General features: G+C 35.0%; 1 long non-coding RNA gene across 2 annotated transcripts in view; it reads right to left on the bottom strand.

The window, feature by feature from the left end:
* The window catches only part of LOC107077320 (uncharacterized), a 118,978-nt gene that overhangs the window by 6,581 nt on the left and 90,911 nt on the right, over positions 1-21,486 (bottom strand). Inside the window, exon 5 of one of the 2 annotated variants that reach the window (XR_011189429.1) lies at positions 16,021-16,112. This is a non-coding gene — a long non-coding RNA (uncharacterized lncRNA). Of the gene's footprint in view, positions 1-16,020; positions 16,113-18,695; positions 19,288-21,486 lie in introns of those variants that run through there. The other variant, XR_001478369.1, reaches the window with a different exon arrangement.

The raw sequence follows: 21,486 nt of genomic DNA, 5'->3' as shown, positions 1-21,486 counted from the left end.
ACAATTATGTTGTAAAGCAATTGTCTACAAATAGTATTTACAGTTTAATTCTACAGTATACAGTATATACTGTACTGTATACTGTACATACTGTACAGTACAGTATGTGGTGGCTGGCAGTGTGAAAACAAGGACTGCTGGTTTGCATTTGTTTTTGAGTTCTCCAGGCCAATATAAGAGTGTGATACTTCAATGGGTTTAATTGCCATTGGTGGTTATTAACTAGCAAAGAAATAGTTAAATAAGTGGTGTTTCAAAATGTGTAAAGTGATTGTGAAAATTTCTAAAAAATTATATACAGTACTGTACATCATTTCTGACTTTTTGATCAACCACAACTGCATTTCATTTGCCACCTGCTGTATCAATAACAATATTCACATCCCATACCATATTTAAATTCCAAACTGAGCTACCCAGAAACATGCTGTGTGACATTCCATTTCTCTTTCATCATTATCCACAATATATTTTCTCCATTTAATTTCAAGGTGTCTGTGGCCAGACCAGAGTATTAAAAAGTGATTATGTCCTTGTAAAGGAAACATTATTTACTTGGTATAGAGAAGTGATGCATTTGGCCAAAAATATTTTCCTTTTCCCGAGAAGAAATTTTCATGCTTTCAAGAGTTCTGTTTCAGAGAATTGAGAGCATTACCGTTAAAAAGAAAGAATTGAGACCACAGTTCGAGGTGAAATAAGAAAAAGTCCTGTAGGCATGGGCATGATATAAGATGGAATGAAAATTACTGGACTTGCTTTTTGTTATAGAATATGTGAAAACAGGTGTTTTCTAAGATTTTTGTTGAATGAATCTTGTTTGTTTTTGCAATATTTTAAGAAAAAAAAATCATTTCACAATTACTCCAAAGCACACACAAGTTAGAGACATACCATAATTTGATAAATAATAGTTAAAAATGTTCCTCCTCTCAATCTTGATTAATTAACTGAGATAAACAAACTTGTCTGTTATATGGAGTAATGTTGTTTCTCCTCTAGACCTGGGCTGAATACCAATGTTGTTCACTCGCTGGGGAGCCAGTGACCTTTCTTGCCTGACAGTGGGGACTGTGCTTCTGTCCCACCTCACCCTTCAGAGATCTCCACAGGGGCAGAGGGGAACTTTCCTGCCCCAGATATCAACTTTGAGACAGGGACTCCGAAAACAAGGCATGCTGGTAGAGCAAGGTCTTGGAACAAACAGCAAATTAAATTTAAAATGAAACTGTTGAACAATTAAACTATTAAGAATGTTTGTTTCTTGCAGACTTTAACACAAGGGATGACAGAGAAGGTCTTTTAGAGTAGAGTGTTATCTCAAAACTACTCAAGGAGAAATTTGAAACAGTGGCGGAAAATTTTAATTAAAAGTAGGATAAAACAAAAAATAATTAGCCAATAATATGTTTTCTGTATTTAACACAGAAATGTGTTTTTCAGTTGTAGGAAATATGGACCCAAAAGTGAAAACATACAGTAAAATCTGACTGTTTTTAAACTTCACGTGTATCTGGGTCTCTCAGGAGTTTGCCCAGCTGTCCAGTAGCCTGGCACTTCCTTTGTTACCTGGATTTCATGCTGAGTAGCTCAGGATCACAAGTCGAATTGCTTCCTTTTAAAACCCTTGCAATAGCCAAGAGTCTGAAGCACATTAAACGTTTCCTTTCGCAGGGTTCCCACAGGGATGGAAACAACAAACTCCCAGAGTCAGAAAGCCAGAGAGGATACCAAAAATAAAATTTGAGTTGTGTACCGGTAGTTAATATTTCAGTAGCCTAAGGCTATCTGATTACCCAGTGTAAGACAGCATGTACTTCTTTGCTATTAAAACACACTCTTACAGTTAAGTTCCAGATTTAAGTTATTAATTATATTTTATTTAATTCCCAAACCTTCTCTCTTTTCTTTTCATTTGTAACATTTTCCTAGACTGGTGCTGTGGGAATGTCCACAGTGTCCTACTTAACTTTTCATTTTATTTTCTGTGATCAGAAGATGTGATGTGTTATTGCTGATCAATCGGATACAATTCTTTACCATACCTCCACTTAAACAGAGAACAACACTTGTCACATACACAAAGTAATTAAATCCCCTGAAGAGTCGCACATAGTTCATAATTAGGATTCTTCTAACAGATGAGGACACACGTAAAATAGTGTGTACTGATTTGTTTTCTGCAAAATTTCCCATACCTGCTTGTGATAAATTTTTAAACATGCTGCTGGACATTTTTTTTCTTGTTCCAGCAAGTTATTGCAATATTATTAGAAGAGTTTAAAATTGCATGTATACATAAATCATTAACAAGTTTGCATACATTAAAATCTAATTAAAAAGGCATTTATAATTAATAATTAATAATAATTGCTTTCATTTATGTAGTGCTTTCCATCCCATAGGATCCCAAAGCGCTTTACATATAGGAGGTGACTCGCTTCATCCATCACATGGATAAAATGTGGTAGCCATTATGTGCCGGAAGCCCTACCACGTAGTGGGTCAGTTATTGGTAGAGAGCTAAGAAAGTGCTTCACCACTTGAATGAAGAGGGAATTCTAGGGTGGCCAGTTTGTTCAGGCCCAGGGTGGAATTTAGCCAGGACACCAGGGTTGACAACACTACTCTTGGAAACAGTTCTATGAGATCTTTAATGGCCATATAGTCAGGATATCGACTGAACTTCTCATTTGAAGAATGGGGGCTTTCTACAGCACAACATCCCCAGTTATTATTTTCAGGAATTGGCTTTCTAAATTCTGGTTCAGAGGCAAGAGTGCCACTTCTTTGTCCACCACCACTATTTACAGCAGCAACTGTCAAGCAATAATTGGGAGGGGAGATAAGGGGATATATACAATAAGTGGAGATGTACAGTATTAAGTCAACTGACTGGAAACTGGAAGAAGAAAAAATTGACCCAAACATCCAAAGTTACAGGCCATACATTTTAGAATCAAAATTCCAAGAGTGTCATGCAAGTATAGTTTAAACTATCTGTTTCTTTTTCCTGTTCTGTTGCCTTTTGTGGCTGGATTGCTGTCTGCCATCTATCCGTAATTGCTGTCCCTCACTGGATCCAAACTGTGCACATCAGGCACAAGGCCCTAATGTGGAAATTCTTGTGGTTATCTAAGAGCTGTTTGACTTGCAACAGGTGGCAACAGTGTCAGCTATGTCAGTGGCAGCGTGCACAAGTAGAATACATACAGAACTGAAGGTGACCATCACAGTTTCATCAGTTTCACGGATCAATAACACGACGAATAGAGACTAGAGCATCTCCAGGGGACTGCCTGCAGCACCGTGCTTAGTACTCTCCTTGAGCATTGCCTGACTGCAAGACTTAAGGCTGAGGAAAACTCCCATGGTCAGAAATCACCTGGGGGTCTGAAAGAAAGTTCTTGCTGGACAGACGATGAGAATTAAATAGGCTGCATTTCTCTGTCTGCATGCTATTGTACAATTTCACAGTTAATGTGGTTCTATTTTCATTACCCTTCATATTAAAAGCAGCAGTGTTATTATTTTATGGAAGAGAGAATTGCAAGGATTACATCACTAGCACAATGTTCTGTTTTTGTTCATATAACCCAGTAAAATTGCAATTTACCTTGGAACATTTTTGAAGGTTTTCACTTTATCCATTTGATTACCAAATTACCTCTAGTAATTCAAAGTACTGCAGTCATGCAAATGAGGTAGTCTTTTTAAACTCTTTCCTACAGTATGAAGCATGATGATGATTTAACTAATTATACATTTTTTAGTGAATTTATGTTGTTTTTCTTTTTGTCTTCCTATTGTTGTAAGTTATACAGCTATGTTTTCTTTAAAAATTCAATAATAATGATAATGCATCAAGTGCAAAACATAGGTCATATGCTTGCATATAAAGCCATTAAAACAAAACACTGAAGTGGTTTGGTTGTAGCTGGACAAATTTCAAATGAGGCAGTGTTTAATTAGGTTATAGAGTGTTTTCCTTTTCCACAAATTAAAGCCCCAGAACCTTGAACAATTAATCTGTGTCTCCTGGTCCCGATGAGGTCCCATGGTCGGCAGCTCCACCAGCTACAGTGCTTGTGACCCTGTGGGTTCCTAATGCTTAAGGGAGAAAAGCAATTATAGAAACAGGACTCCCTGATCAGCCTTCAACCCTGTCATGTCTCTGCTTTATTGATAGAAGACTAGAGCAAGATTGGATTTTGATTTCTTTTACAACAACAAATTACCCTGCTTATTATTAGTAGCAGTACCATTACCAGAAGTAGTAATACTGCTACCATGTAAAATTGGTACTACATTCAGTTTTATTAACATTTGCTTTCAGTGTTTTAGAGAATTTATTTCAAAATTCAGTTTAACTTAGATATAAGATATAAGATATAAAGCAAGTGTCTCTCTATACTCCTTTTAAACAGATGCAGACCCAAAGTGGTTGAATTCTAATACAGAAGGACATGATTTTCTCTCACTTACAAAGAGTAAAAAAAGAAACAGATGTTTTGAAATACTGTATATTTTATTTTCCTGTATTCACTTTGGTATAAAAGTTTTAAAATTGGATTGCATTTGCTGCTGCAAGACACATACTGTATTCATGCAGACACACAGAAGTTTGTTTCAGAAATATTGCATTTGGCATAGCAGTGTTAATCTATCTTGATTTATAGTGCTTTCTTTCAATTCTTGGACTTTATTAATATACATCCTAGATTAGTTGTTTGTAATTGGATATTGCAAGTGATAGCTCAATATAAATTACATGTTCAGGTTACTGTGAAACCCTAGCTTATTAATGAACTGCAAAAAATGAATGTATTTGCTGCCACAGAAGAATTAAAAACTGATAGCCAGCAATTTCTGAAGCTTACTTGTTTCCCTTTCTTTTTCAAAATAAATTAGGAGTATTTTTCTGGAAAGAACCCTCAAAATATACAATCTTTTGCAGCAATTCATGAACATGGAACAAACAATATATCTGTACATTACAAAAACACACCACAAAACAGGACACTATATATAAATAAAAATAAAAAAGCTTGATGAACTGATAATTGCATCCAACAGTCAACACACTGTTTTATTTTCAGATAATGTTTCATATAACTTCAATGTTACTAGAAATACACATCACTATTACCTGGTGAATTGCCATACTAATGAAATACATATCCTAAAGAACAAAAAGCCTACTCTGGGAAATGCTTAAAAAAATAAAGTGTTTGTGCTCAGAAGTAAATGTACACAAGAAAAGTGGGAAACAAGAAAAAGCCATTTGACCACCCATCAAGGCTTGTCCCATTTAAGTACATAATTTCCCCTAGAGGAGATTTTAATTGCTGCTTGAATGACCTCAATCTTTAAACATCCTTTCTGTTTCACATTCTTTTAACTCGTTCTTAGAGTATCATTTATTTTTTAGGATTACAAAGAATACTGCGGTGCATAAATCACCACCATTTAGATGTTTTCTATTTTGTATTTTTTTCTTATTGTTTATTTACTGGATCAGACTTATAAAAATGGATTTAAACTCCACCCCAGCCAAACATAATCTGAGTCATCTCAGTTAATGTTTACTGAAGAGGGATTTTTCAGAAAACAGATGTACACATCAATCAAACTCTTGACAGCTGTGTCTGTGTAGTACCATTAGACACCATGGACTTGAGACTTGGTTTTTACAGGACCCTGTAACTTCCTATTTTAATACATCAAACCTGTCCTCTGAAGGCTGAGTTAAGTATTTGCATCCCCTCACAAGCTGACATAGTAAGTGTATTTGTCTACAAAGCACTTTTAAATGAACCCATACATGATTCATGTGGTGTACTTTCAAGTTGCTCAGTGATATGTCAGGACTCAACATTGCTGTAGGCTGGTTTTTTTGAAGGCTTCTTCTGTTGTAAAGACAGGTAGCCAGGACAGGAAACTCCAGGATTGGACAAGCATGCACAATGCATGTTTTTCAAGAAGTGATGTTGGAATGAATTTTTGTATTTTTTCAACATGGTAATTATACATGCATTTTTTTGTTCCACTCTAATAAGTCAAAAGCAATGAACATATAATCTGCATGTCTTTACCGATTTGCTTTATGGTACTCAGAAAACTTTGAGATATTCTAAAGTATTGGAAAACATCTGCCTTTCCAATTCATATTTAAACCTTTTTTTACATTGAGGCTGACAATAAAATGAAACAAGTTTATACACAGTAATTTTTATTATTATTTAAAATGACTTTTTTCCTTTTTGTGTTATTTCAACACAAAAGGTTAGGTTTGTATGGGATCAGGAAACTCCAGAGATATTACAATAACTATAATGTAGAAAAGACTAACATTACAGGCTTTGCTATTGAAGACATACTGCTGGCTGATAAGCAGACTTAATTTACTTAAATTAAGTAATGAACATTAGAATCAATACAACTACTGCTTGAGGCAAACTAATTTATTGGGTACTACTAAAATGTTCAATATGATTTTAAAACAAATTATATTAGAGTATTTCATTTATTTTCTAATTTAATTAGATTCATCACACTTCTGTCAATGAAGGACCTAAACTGTGGACTCCTTTAGTTCATGACCAGATTTTAGGTATGTTAAAGATAAACGTGGGAAGCATCTTTTGTTGGTGAATAGTACAATCTATTGTTGTACAGAAAATGAAAACAGAAAATGTTTTATCTTGTACGGTATTTTTGCTTTACCTTGAATAGTACAATTCCATGTAAAAGCTAATTTAATAATAAAACCACTATTTCTTCTTTCATGTTGACATATATTTGTTTTTATTATTTGAAAATAATAAGATAGCAACCATTTAAATTTCGTTTTAAACTTTGACAGTGTGATTTTATTGCTACAGTACTTATTTTGTATTTTCATACATTCATTCTAACTATAAGTAAATACCCCTATTTATCTCTGGTGAGATAGGTTTGTTGTACTGGAGACACCTTCTAAAATGTCTGGTTATTATATCTAATGCCAATGACATGCTAAAATCAAAGTGATGAAATGCAATTAATAGTTATGAAAATAAGAATATTTGCTTAAAAAAAAACGAATGTTTTGATATATTTTAGTACTCCAAAGCATCCTTGACTTTCCATAAGGATGAGTAGTAAGTTGTTAGTGCCTTAGTTTGGTAAGCTCTTTCTATAGTATGCTATGGCACAAGCAAAAATATCAGATGAAATGAAAAGTAAAAATAAAAAATGTTTAAGTAGCTCATGGGACTATTGTGTTCCAATACCCAGATGTGTCTCATTTAAAATTTCTTTGAATTGTTAAAATCATTTTCCTTTTTATGCTCATTATTGTGCAAAGCTGTGTGGAATAGAGTTTTTTTTTCTTCTGTCCTTTTTCTTGAAAACCCAATGCAGGTAGTTGCATAGGTCTGGGAATATTCACCACATCCTTCCAGGCTGGATTAAAACCCTTGAAAAGTAAGGTCTTTCATTGTACAGTACAACATCCTTGGGTATTCGCATTTATCACTTTGATTGTTTTCCCCATTTAACTTGGGATTTTAAAAGTGCTTTTTCATGTCTAATCATGGATCTTTTTGAAAGAAAGGAACAGATTGGAGACAGTGTAGAAAACACAGTGCCTCTGTTAGGTACAGTATATGATACTCACTGCTACACAATACAGTAAGTGTTACTAAAGATTATGTTATTATAGCAATTAGAAAAGGGTAAAACCAGAAAGTTTCATTAAATACAGAAATGTTAAAGAAGCTCTTTCACAAGTGAAAAAATCCACAAACCAACACTCTCTGCCCCCAGGAGACTGCAAGTAGGAAGCCTTCACAACACATTGTTCTGTGAATCACCTTTGTTCTTGAGCGATTATTCAAAATGAAAGGCTGGTGTGTATCTGAGAACTCTTCTTTTGTGGTCATACCTTATATGTGAATTTTATTTTGATGTTGGCAGTGGTTGTCTGCAATAAATTTTTTCTTACTCTATAATGCTATATCTCATGAAAAGAGCAAAATATTTTGAAATTAACTACAATTTTTGAACCTGTATAACATATGAATGAAATAACATCTTGCCTTGCAATATATGATGAAAAATTGCTCTACAGATGTTCAGTACCAATTTCACTGTTATAAGAATACAATGTGTCATATTAACATTAAGAACAAATTTAACAAAGTGCCAACTTACTGTAGCTGCTGAAGTCATTGCAAAACAATTTTCTTGTAATTTTTAAAAGCTTCCGTTTTTAATTTCTTAATTTTTTCTCTCTAATTAGTTGAGAAGAATGAACAAAAAGAAAACTTTGGCCTTCTTTAATCCTACAGGCATTTTTTTAATTAAATCTATTATTCGGCCTGACAGAGCAACTTTAGGAATAATTGTCTTATCCAGAGTTTCAAAATTTTGATTGCTTCCTTTTTCAGAATCTATACACATGGGAAGCATTACCTCTTAATATGTGTATTTGTGCCAAGTCTACTCTTTCACCAATACAGGGATTGAAACATTCCTGTGTATTTATTATTTAAATTATTTTTGTGTGCTTTACACCTTTGAGGCTGAGGCATTTCATTTTGGATTCATCAAAAAAAGTTGCATGGGTCTGTCATTAATATGCCACAATTCATAAACTTTCCCCATGTACATGTAAGCATCATTTGAATTGATAGACCAGCAGCTGATACACATGACATGTGGTACCAGTAATTTAGCTTGAAATTTCTGATACTTTAAAAATGTGAACTGAAATGTGAGTCATGTTTGGTAAGTATATTATGCCCTTTGTTTCTGTTCCAATATCTAAAGAAGGAGCTCTTATTAAGCATGCATGTGTCGTTGTTTATAAAAAAGGCCGTGCCCTGTGGACAGATAAGGAAGTGATGGTACATTTGGGAATTGTGCAAGGACACAGGGCTCAATGGCCCTGCTCATCAGTGACAAGTACTCAGGGATGTTAAACATACATCAGAACGACTTAGTGCTTTGATTTAATACTTCACTCAAAGAAAGATTGAATGTGAGGCTTTATGAGACCATACTGTGATGGGGTTAACAGTTCTTCACATCTTAAAGTGGCCAGTTGAGGCAATATTCCCTGTGCACTGAGTCAAACCATTTTCCCTTCAAGGGTCCTGTCAGGAGTTAACATCTGAACTAGCAGAAGTAGGTGGCAAGAGTTGCTCTGATAACATGAATTTCATTTTGCATTGCTAATGCCACTGACCCCTGACAATGCCTTAACATACTTCATTGACCTGTACATATCCTTAACATTGATAAAAAGATAAAAGTGTAGAATCTGCTGATCATGAGAAAGGGGAGGGAAAAATCAGGCTTTAACATAGGAAAAAATACATTTTACAAAAAAAGGGGAAGCAATTTGGCTCATCTAGTCTGTTTGGTAATTAGTACCTAATTCATTCAAGGTTCTCATCCAGACATTCCGTGAAAGAAACCAGGGTATCTACTTCAAGAAAAAGTGGGTAGGTTGTTCCATATTCCCACAACTCTTTGTGGAAATAAATGCTGCCGGTTTTCGGTTTTAAATGCACTTCCACCTAGTTTCCACTTGCGTTCTGTGGGTTGTTTTTCACTGTTTATTTCAGTCCTCTGACTTCTCTGACTTTGTCAATGCCTTTGAGGATTTTAAAGACTTGGGTCAGGTCCCCTTGTACTCTTCTCTGTTCAAGATGCAAAACAGTCAGCTCCCTGCAGCCCCCCATGATGTCTGCTCTACTCTTCTGGCTCTTTCAACTGTCATCACCCCTCCCCCTAGTGCTGGATCCCTTTCTGCAATACTTCTGTCTGCTCTTCCTACTTCTCTCTTTGGTTTTGCCCCATTTCATCATTGGGTGTCCAAACCACTGCACTTTTGGCCACACCCTATTGTCATCTCTCTGTCCTGCAACCAATCAGTGTGGTTGATTGCTGCATCCAATCAGTGTCATGTCAGACCCCTGACTCTTTCGTATCCCAGTCTCCCTAAGCTTCTACTCTCAGCCTAGTGAAGACCTTCTCAAGTGTACCAGACTCCTACTTACCCTCAAGTGGGTTCCACCTCACTCATTCAATTCATCCTTAATCATTCAGTTGTAGCTAAAGCACGAGGCAGGCCAGGGTACTTACAGCACATTCAGTATTTCAAGTCTGATTCTGCTGTTAGTCCTATGAGACTCTCCTTCTGATTACTCCTCCTGTTTTTCTCAATCAGTCATTCCATCCGTTCACCAACAAGCAGTGTAGTACAGTGGGTACACTTTAGCACTTCCTGCACCACTTCTACATCAGGGTACTGTTCCCGGTCAGCACATGATCGTCCCATAACCCTTCTTGCAATCCCAATTTCTTCCATCAAACCCCTCATCATTGTTCCTCTGAACCCTTGCATATATTCAATCCTTGTGCACCATCTTTGGAGAATTCTGTGTCAGAAACATGGGAATTATTTTAATTTGTACTGGGGGTCCTGTCAGCCTTACCCTCACAGGCAGACTCCTGTTCTCTGAGTCAGACAAGTCATGGCAAATCATTTTGTAATATGTTTCAAACGTTCGATACATTTTGTCTCTGTGTTCCATTCATTAACAATGTAATGTCTTTAATAACTGTTGAATCTTAAGCTACTTCCAACTAGGAGTTTACATTTTTTATGGAATGGTGTCAGGAAAAGGAAAAAGGGTTGACCTCTTTTTCCATTTTATAAACATAGGAAGTAAGCATGACATTCTGCTGGGTTCATATGCACTAGATGGACACTTTACATCAAGTGCTTACGTTCTTAAGTCTAACAGTGAAAGATATTATTTTCATGGTAACTAGCAAGTAAGATAGTAAATCATAAACAATACTATTGAAAATCTGGAATGGACATACAAGAACTTTTGTTTAGTTTTAATTAAACTGCCTTATTATATTTAGGGTGCCACTCAAGGAGCAGATCTGACAATACATTCAAGATGCTTGCAGATGAATAATGAATAAAAGAATTAAAAAAAAGTGCAGAATTGCATCTTCTCTATGTTATTGCATTCCAGTCACTATACTTTTGGCTATGGTTAAGTAAAAACAAGTCTTGTTAAGTGTTGTACCAAACATTAGCTGCATTGTAAGCCTAATCCAAACACAAAATTAATAGAAACCCATGCAATACATAATATAAAGTGCTACCTAGCCTGCCTGTGGTTTACCATACTAATTCCAGTCTAATTAATTTGTATTAGATAAATAAGTTGAAAAGGGAGGCACTTTCCTTGTCACGACATTATTTGCCCAGTGGAGTTCTGGTAATAAAGTGTACAAATTCACAGGATAATTGTTAGCGGATACTTGCAATGCCCCTTCAGCACATGCACTTGAACTAGCCGCTTCTGGCCCTAGGGGGGAACAGGAATGAGGGAGTGGGTGTTATTGCATTATTCATCTCATAAGCTACAAGGAATGGAACACAGAAACGAGGAGCTCTCTCTCTGTCTGAAGTCAAGGAGTGAAAAATTACTAGCTGGACTTCTTCACATGGACTAATAGCCAAAAGGCACTCTCAAAGACAGATAAATGGATATTTAAATTGCATTTACTTTCCAAATTCTACTGAGATAGTTTTCATTAGATATGTAATCACTGTGTTGGCACAAGTATCCAATGAATACTGGGAGATATGGCGCTGTTTAATATAAAAAAGAGCAGAACCTTGTACCTATAATTAACAAAACAGAAAGTATGAAATCTTATTTTGTGACATTTTACCATTGGAGTATTCTACACAGTTATACTAAAATTGAAAAGTGTTTGATATTCATATTCTATCATTTATGTATATGATGAAAAAAGTGTTTAACAGGTACTGTATATAATTCAAGATTTCATTTCGCACAAATATAGCAGAATATAGTATGAGAATATTAAAATTATAAAGTACTTAAAGAAGATTTTTACATTAATATCCTCTGTATGACACTGTAACTCAAAGAGTGCTCTGATTAGCAACTTTTCTGCACCATAGAGTCTGATCCTGAGCAAGGTGTACCGGCTATCTTGTATTTTTGTCCTATCTGGTATGCACATATAATGTGCATTTTGAATGCTAAGATGATACTGACCTACTGATTTTGGATATACAGTATTATTGATCTGATTGGAAACGCTTCAGATATAGTGCCACAACTTTCTTTTGTAAAAACAGGTAACTTACTTTTCTAAGCCAATTAGTTCTGCTGGACCTGCTGGACCTAAGGAGCCTCAGTTAAAAATACTGTAATGCATACGTTACAATACCATGTATTTTCATCAAATAAAGATTAAAAACATTTTTGAAACCCCTGTTGAAGCAGTATTGCCCATTTAGTTACAGTATATTCATGGCAAGGTCATACTGGTTAATACTGCCAAGATCTGAGGTGAAATAATGTCTTTCACTTACCAAGAGCACACATTAAAAAAAACTTGAGCACAAACCTGATCTAATTTTCAGGAGATCTGTGTTGTTTAGTTAGCAGCTGCTTTTCTTCTTTTAGTTTTTCCCCTCCATTGCCATTTCAGGTTTGTTCATTGTTTCATTTTTTTCTTTTTCGCATTCTGATTCTAATGCATTATTGAAACATTTAGCACCGTATGTGTCATTAATATTCCAAAACATAATTAGCATATTTAATCAAAAACAATTAAGAACAAACACTACTGCTTCCCTTTTAAGTAATAAAATATTTACGACTGGGATAAACAAATTGAGAACCAAAAGCTCTTTCAGGCATTGATTTGTCTTAGAAAAGAAAGAGAAAAAGATATATTTTTAAAGGCTATAAGCTCCCTCTGGTGGCTTCTGGGCCTTGTTTCCCTCAAGGGAGATTAAATTGTTCGTCTGAAATTCTAAAGAAATAAAAATTTCATTGCTTTTTCTCTTAAATCTCTAATAAAAGAAGATACATGGACTTACTGGAGTTAGGTAAATTCCACCTCAACCTAAGCCTTGTCTGCAGAAATCATTCTTGAGGGCTGTAAAATGTGTGCATGCCGAATTAACCCCTGGGAATCAGATGAGCAGAGGTGAGCCTTAGATTTAGAAAACTGAATTGACTGGACAGTGTCAGTTAATTAGGCATTTCAATACACTATTTTTCAGTTCAGCTTTTACAGACAGCAACAGATACAATTTTTTTTAAAAAAAAGCTTTATGGTCCAGCTCTTCATCAAAAGCTTTGCTAAGCATGGGGGGTGGTGTGGTGTATGTCTGTGGAATGATGTCTTATACAAGGATAGACAGAAAAGACCAGTAGCAATGTAGAGAAACAATTGAAGAATAGGTAAATTTGTTTGAACAAAATGAAGCAAAAGATCGTAAGGCAAGATTTGTACTATATGTCCACATAATAAGGTATTAAATAGGAGTGAGAAGCTCTAAGGGGGATAAAGTTTGTTATACTGAAGACACGGCTTCCACAGTCCTAGACAATACCTTGCTCAGACAGTTTTACATGGTTTCAACATACATTTATCATTTTGCTACTGCCAAATATGAACTCTGAGCTGGCCACACATCACTTTGTATATTAGGTTATGCTGGCTTTCATCCACAGTGCTTCTGTCAACTTGATAAACTTAAAAATGAATGTGTTCAAAATAAGAACTGGAAGCTATACTTGTCTGTTGCTTTGGGCTTAGACGGTGAGTAGGCTAAGCTTAAAGAAATTCAACCTGGCCACTTTGTGCACTTGTGAATCAGTGGCAGTTTATTTTCAGTCTGTGTGCTTTGCAGCCCCTGGCATTGCCCTAAAAAGAGTGGCATTCAAAGTATTAGTCTTGTGAGACTTTTAACTGTCCCCAGAGATTGAACCAGACTCATACTTATCCTCACGTATTATGTGATTGTGCTGGTTCAGCCACAACATGAAGAGAAAAGGACACTAAGGACTATGAATGAATTAAGTCCAGTAAACCCATCATTCTCACCAAGTTGTGAGTACTTTATTGATTCCAGAACCTGATGATGTTGTTTGTGAAAAATCCTATTTGAGTAGCTTCCACGATGTAATTCAAAGACATGTAATCAGCATTTAAGGTATTATTAAATCAAGTTTTTCTTGCCAGCTGATGACATTGAATTTATATGTATGGAAAGGAAAAACAAGGATAAACATGTTGAAAACTGTTGTAATGAAATAGGTTGAATTATTACACAATATGTTCAGAGTGTTTTACTTTAAACACTGACAATCACAAATGAAACAGACAGGAAAAGAAAAGAAATTAGGAAATATAATAATAACAATAATATTAAAATAATGTACTTATTGGATACCATCATCGTTATACTTACTGTATATGGTGACTATTAATTTCTACTTTTTTTTACTACATAACTTCTATTGAAGTAGCAATGAAAAACACATTAGTTTGTATTTCAAAGACATGAGGAACAGAGAGAAGCAGAAAAACACCTGGGATCACCCAACTCTAAAGTTAGATGTCGCGCAAAATCAAAGAGAGGTGCTGAATTGATGCTCAATCAAAATATGCTGTGTGCTCTACAATGTTTTTAAAAGTGCTATAAAAGTGAATGCTTTGTGGTGGAACTAACAAAACTATTTATTACTTACACCATTTTTCTTTGCAAAAGTAGACAACCCTCTGAAATTATGAGCTTGTTAAATAGGAACACAGAAACAAATCTGTTGTCTTCAATCAACAAGAAAAGGACACATTTTCCACTGCCTTCACCTGTAGGCACAGGTGTAGTGAAATCCTGCTCAGTCCAATTCAGCCTTTAACATTCACACCAAAATTGTGTGTAAAGGCTGACAGTGTTTTGTTATTTAGGAGACCTTATTTCTGATGAGACAGGAATTATGTGTTCTTGCAATTATTGGTTGCTGTTAAAAATCTCAAACTACCATATTAATGTGTAATATCTTCATGAAGGTCTCTGATGAGCTCAAACAGCCCTTCCTATTATGGGAGAGATAATGATCTTTTTGACACCATACCTGTATTTTGTAATGCATTAATTGTGAGTAGAATCTGAATGTCAAGATGTATTAAAAATGTCTTGCAAGTGAACAGAGAGTTAATTCAACATTAAGATGCTAATATATTAGTACATTCAGCCTGGAGTCTTAGATGCAGAGCTGGTGTGAGATCTAACTATCCTATAAATGAGTGTTGTTTTATTTTATTCCCAACCCCCAAAAAAGAAAAGTACTTTGATCAAATTAATGAAAATTTCTAGATTTCCACAGATGCTAAATACATCTAAAGTACAATGTTAAAATAGTAGTTAGAGATGATATTAACATTGAAATGGAAAACTCGAAAAATATTTTTTTCTCTCTCTTTTGTGTGAAATTGCTATGCAATGTCATGCAATATTCATAGCTGTTTGACCCTAAGGAATAAAATACAAGGTACATTTAAAATGATAATTTACATTTTAAAATGACAAATAGATTAATGCTCTGCAGTTATCCTTTTTTATGGTTGAACATGAATACACTGTATGTTTTATGAGGATTATTGCTCAGAGGATTTTTGTTTCTGTCTGATTTAATAAAAGTTTAGTTTTCTATTATCACAAAACTTGCAAAGCATTTATTATATGTTTTAATAAGACTGCAGCTGAGAACTAATGAATACACATAATTAAATCAAGTAGGGAGCTGCGTCAGCATGCGTAGGCTGCAAAGGAACAGGTAACGGGTTTATTCCATGCTGAAAAGAAAAGAAAGGAAACACAACGTTTCGGCCGTGGAGCCTTCTTCGGGTGTAATTAAATGCTTAGATCTTAGCTTCATTGACAGATACAATGGATTTTGTGAAAGTGGTTAAGAAAAAATGCAACATTTAAGGGAACTTGTAAAATTATAGCATAATTGCAGTAGTAATTTTCAGTTGTAAAATGTATTCTGTTAGTAAAGCTACACTATTCTAGATTGAGGTATTCCACAATTCTACTTTATCTTTTGCATGTAGTCAGGATTGGTGAGCCTCACTGTATGAATAAGCGAATTGTTCAGGTACCTTTACCTTGAATAGTAGGTCATGGGTTCAGTCCCCTGTCAGCGGTAAGCGAGTGGGAATGTAAGTCGGGAATGAGGACTCTGGGGCAGCTTGGCCACCTATAATGAAGTTAGGGGAATCCTATTTAGTTTGAGAAAGCAGCCATAGGGATTTCATCTCATTCCACAAGCTCATACAAATCAGAGGTAAGGACAATGGAGCAGCTAACAGTGTGACCCCATTAAACAAGACTTCTAGTGAGAGGAGCGGAGAGGAACAACAAATCTAGAATAAGCATGCATTATACAATTATAAAAAGCTACATTTCCCCTAAACATGAAATTGTATATGTATTTATGGGTATATAGGAGGTATTAACAGATTGTTTAGTACAGCGTCACCATCCAAGTTGTATCCTGCCTTGCACCCATTGTCTGCCAGTTTAGGTTCTGCTTCACCACAACCCTGTATTGGACTAAGTGGTTCATAAAAAAGAATGGATGGATCAATGTTAAGTATCCTGTTCAGAGTTTTTTTTAATACTATCTCATTAGTAAAGAAAATATCCAGATTTATGCTGTATCCAGTACACCTACTTTCTATGTTTCCATGTTCAAATCATAAACTGGATTTCATAGTTGACATCTAAAGCCCAGTTGATAAAAAAGTATGTGTTTTTAATTTAGTTTAAAATGTTGCATAGCAAGTAGACTTCAGTTATAAGCTATAATTTGCAGAAATTGTTTGTTCTACATTGAAGATTTTTGTGTTGTTACATGAAACCTGAAAAAAAAAAACATTCCATAGCGCAACAAAGAAGGAGCTTGGTACATGTAGCAAACGGCAACTATTCAATAAATTCATGTAAAGTGACTCATATGACAAAAAAATGCAGTACAAAACAAAGAATAAAAAAAGGGAATGACACAACAGTATCACTTCCCTGAAGTACTGAAATGTTGTCAAGTTGCCACAGTAACAGGAAATGACTAAACATAAATATATTTTCTTTACATGTTTGTCAGTTTCAGACATTTGGAAGCCTGAAGGAAATGTTTGGGACGTTGTTCAGAACCTATGATTTTTCATTTTGCTTTTTGTTAAGAGCCTCAAATGGGTTAAGTTACGAAACTCTTTTTTTTGCTAGCCATGATTCTATCCTGAATACAGAGAAGAGACTGATAGAGTACACCACCAGAGGCTTTAAAGTCTACTTACATAGGGTTCCTAGGATTTTTCATGTTCTTATGGAAAATATCTCTTTGAAATCCCCAAGCTGCACATTTTAATCTCATTTGTGGATGTGAGTGATGCTGAGACAGGGCCAAGGAGTGCGACGAACACTTTTTTAGCATAATTTCATTTGTCAGGAGAATCTTGCTGCTGACATTGGAAGAGTGATTTAATTGATTTTAATCATACACCTGAGATTGGAAAAGTGAGCCCTCTGTCCTGAAAGATAATTTCAGGCGTCTGGGAGAAAATCTCATTCTTAGCTAATGGGCTTCCCTTTATTGTCTGTTCACGAAAGAGAACTTTCTGAAATCACTGATCAAAACAGAATTTACATAGCTAATTGTGGCATTGTGTGTCTTTTTCCCTTATTTTTCTGAACACATTTTTTCCATTGGCCATGCTGTGTAGAAATATTAAGGAATTCAGTTTCATTTTAAAATGATAATCCAGGTCGACATCTACAGTAAGTTCCCATTTCCACACTACATTTTCTCTGGAATTTGTCGTTTTAGTTTTTTTCAGTTTGCATAGTACCTGTCTCTGCTTATGTGTTTATCAGTGGACTAATGCTACTCTTCTGCTAAATGTTATCGGAATTTAATACTTGTTGAAAATAGATTCCACGGATAGTGAAGCTCACATTAACATGTTACAGTTTTCAGCTATACCCTTAAATATTTTCATTTGGTCACAATGTTTAACTATTATGACTATATTTTAAACATCCAATTTCTATTCCACATTTGCTTGAAGTTTCTAAATGCTTAACTGGAGTCATTATTTCCATCTCTAAGGTATCCCACCTACTGACCTATAGAGAGTTGTATCTTCAGAAGCCTTGCTGTGAAGATACCCTCACTGCTGGCTAACTAATAATGACTGATGTCTGAAGTGTATCAAAGAGTGGAATAATAACTAATGCATTGAATTGATTTCATGTTCTTAGGTATATCCAACAGCTACATTCTGCCTGACCTAGATATTCAGTATGTTCAAGTATTATGTATTTCAGGGATAAAATTAATTACTTCTAATGTTTGAGTAGCATTTTAAAGAAGCATTTTAGGAAGTATATCAACATTGATCAAGAAAAAAAAACTTTTTCAAATTGTATTTGTGGGTTTTGAAATTATGACAGTTAAACATACAGTACATATACAGTACAGGATTTGAATTTAATCATTATTTAAGTGGTAATGGGGAAAATCAATAATTCTTGAATTAGTTACTTGGTCTAGCTCTTTATAAAAGCCCAAATACCATTAAAGGCCTGAATACATATCTCATATTTATAATGAATAATATTGATATAACCACTAATTATTACTACTACTTAATATTACTACTAATCATTATCGTCATGTCACAAAAGTTCCCTGCTGGAGTTCAGCTGATTTCGAAAATACAGTAGATGGTAAACTATTTAGTCTCCAGCAATTACAATTGAAAATGAAAACCAGCTGGACTCCAGTATGCTGATGGTGCTCTGTATATGATTTGACAGACATCTGCAGATGATTGTTAATATATTTACAGAACGAAGGTACACAGATGAGACTTACCCTTAACACTCAGAAGGCCAAACTTCTTTCTATCATCAAGCTCTGAATTCACACACTCCAGTGCCATTGATTCAGATTCACATTGAGTGTCTGAAGAATGTTAATACTTTTTTTAATAGTTTAAATAGTTATTGTTTAGAGGTATCTTTCACAGAAGGGAGATATTGATGAAAAAATCCAGAAGCACTTCACATTTGACCATCTGAGGAAACTGGTGTTTGAGGATAGTAACATGGAACAACATGGCCAAAACATGGAGAACATAAAAGAGACTTAAAAGGACTGGAATCATATCACCAATATTGTTTGCAGAAGATTTTAGATTTTGAGTAGGAAAACAAACAGACAAACAACAATGTTCTCTCGTAAGCAGGAATCACAATCATCGAAACTATTGTATGATCATCTGTCATCTGCTCCTTTGAGTTGGTCATCACATCTGAATGCCATATTCCAGGCTCCTGAAGGAGGTTCTCTTCTATCAGCTTTTACATCTCTGTATACCAGAGGAGTACAGCAGAGGTTATTCAAAGATATTGCAAAAGCAAACATGAAGAAATGGAACATCAATATCAGATCCTGCAAAATTAGGGGACCTTTAATAAATTAGGTGGATGTAGAATATCTGATAAGAAGCCCATAACCAGATTGCTTAGTACATGACCAGATATCTAAGACAACACCTATTCAGCCTGCCAGTGAGTGTGTGAATCCCCTCATCAGTTACCTTTGGGTTAGTGGAATCACAAGTTCAATAATCAATAAATGTATAAATAATAATCATAATGATCACAAGAAGAATCTGTAGAATATTTCTAGAGTGCTATAATTCTTCTTTAATACTTCAAAAGACTATAGAAAAAAAAAGAACAAAAGAAGTAATATGTTGCATTACTATCTGGTGGGTAGAATTGTGGTCCTAGATTTGATTGTCGTCTGGGGGCCTTCTCTATAAAGTTTCCCCAGGACAGTGTGGGCCTTCTGTGGTTTCTTCCTGCAGTTCAATAACATGTGAGCGTCCTGAGATAGACAAGCATACCAGACAGCAAGAATTGCACCTTGTGCCTATTTTCTGCTGGGTTATACCCTGACTCACTTCCAGCCTGTATTGGACTTAGAGGTTAATTGAATATGAAAAGAAAAAATAGCTGCCTCTAAGTGTACTGTACCTCTGATTTTTAATTTATTAATTTTTAACCCTCATGTACAGTACTGATTGATGTGATTGTGTCTAAAGACGTCTAAGATATGAATAGATATTCATAGCTATGTAGAAAAAAATGCCATTGGAATACCTGTTTTGGATATGAATCCCTATTCTAAAGGATGCCCTTTGCCAGGAAGTCATATTCTCTCACCTCTTATGCTTATGTCACCATGTTACGGTTTGCCATAAAACTCTTCACGAATGCACATATGGGCTTGGTTTTAGATCTGTTATAACTTCTGTTCAGTGCTTACATTGTATATCACCTTTGAAAGAATCGATCTGTGATTCATAGTATACTTGACCTGCTCACCCACTTGTTTTCTATATTGCCTTCTGGTGGTTTGGAAGCAGAAGAAAATCGGGCTATTAATCATTTCATAAAGAACTTATATACAGCTTTGTTTCTGGAGAAACCTAAAGATCAAATCAACAAATAAACATTTTTTGTAGTCTGATAACCCTATTGGTAAAATAATGTGAGGTATGCAATAAGGACATTAATTTAAATACAAAAAACACATGTCACTGTACAAAGTGATATACAGCTGCTGAGAAATGAATGGTGAGGATTTTATCACTTGGCAAGACACCATCATTTAAATTGGCATCTTGAGCTAATATTGCTTTAAATCTTCATCAGGAATTGAAGACTCTTGACAAAGTTAAAATATCCACTGTAAATTTTCCTACTCAGTGTTTAACAGACCCACAGTGTGTTGAACCTCCCAAGGCATAGCTTGACTCTGTAGTGCTGTAGGGTGAACAATTCTAAACGTCTTCTACTACGGGAAGTTGAAAATGTCTCCCTCCCCTCAGAGTACCATTGCAATTTGTTATGAAAATCCAGAGCACAGCGCACAAGGCAGAGAGAAAGCAAAACCAAGTTGTAACAAGCCATTAGCTAGAAAACTGTTTGGTGAATATTATAGTACACAAAAATAGAAAAACACAGGAAACTGCCTGGGGAGAAAATTTAAATATGTACTGTACTAATATTTCATTTATTTTCTGCACATGGGAACGGGGCATTTAGTAACAGCATTTTTAGATCATAAGCAAGAAAATATAATGATTAATGTTTCCTTGAAACTAACCCCAAAATATACATTTTTAAAAAAATGAGAATTGACTCTCAGAGGTGACTTTTGGAACTACATTTCCCACTGTGCTTTTCTGATGTATGAGCTAGATTATTTTTAAAGTAGTTCCTTCATACGTTTACTATATTTTTATACATTATATAACCTAATGTAATCTAGCTCATAATTGTCAGATTGTTTGTTGCTGTCTAGAAGATGAAGTAATGCATGAAGTGTTTTGGAATCTCCTGGAATGAAATGAGCTATGTACCTGTAAATGCAAGAAATTATTATAATTATTACTAAGCCTATTTTTAAATACTATGATATGTAGATTCTAGTAGACACAAGGCAGTTTTAGTTTTCTAGAGTTTTGCAGAACTTACCATAAGGAGACAATCCATTG

The sequence above is a fragment of the Lepisosteus oculatus genome, chromosome 4, assembly GCF_040954835.1.
Source record: "Lepisosteus oculatus isolate fLepOcu1 chromosome 4, fLepOcu1.hap2, whole genome shotgun sequence".
Lineage (NCBI taxonomy): Eukaryota > Metazoa > Chordata > Actinopteri > Semionotiformes > Lepisosteidae > Lepisosteus > Lepisosteus oculatus.
This window is presented reverse-complemented; position numbering and strand designations above follow the sequence as displayed.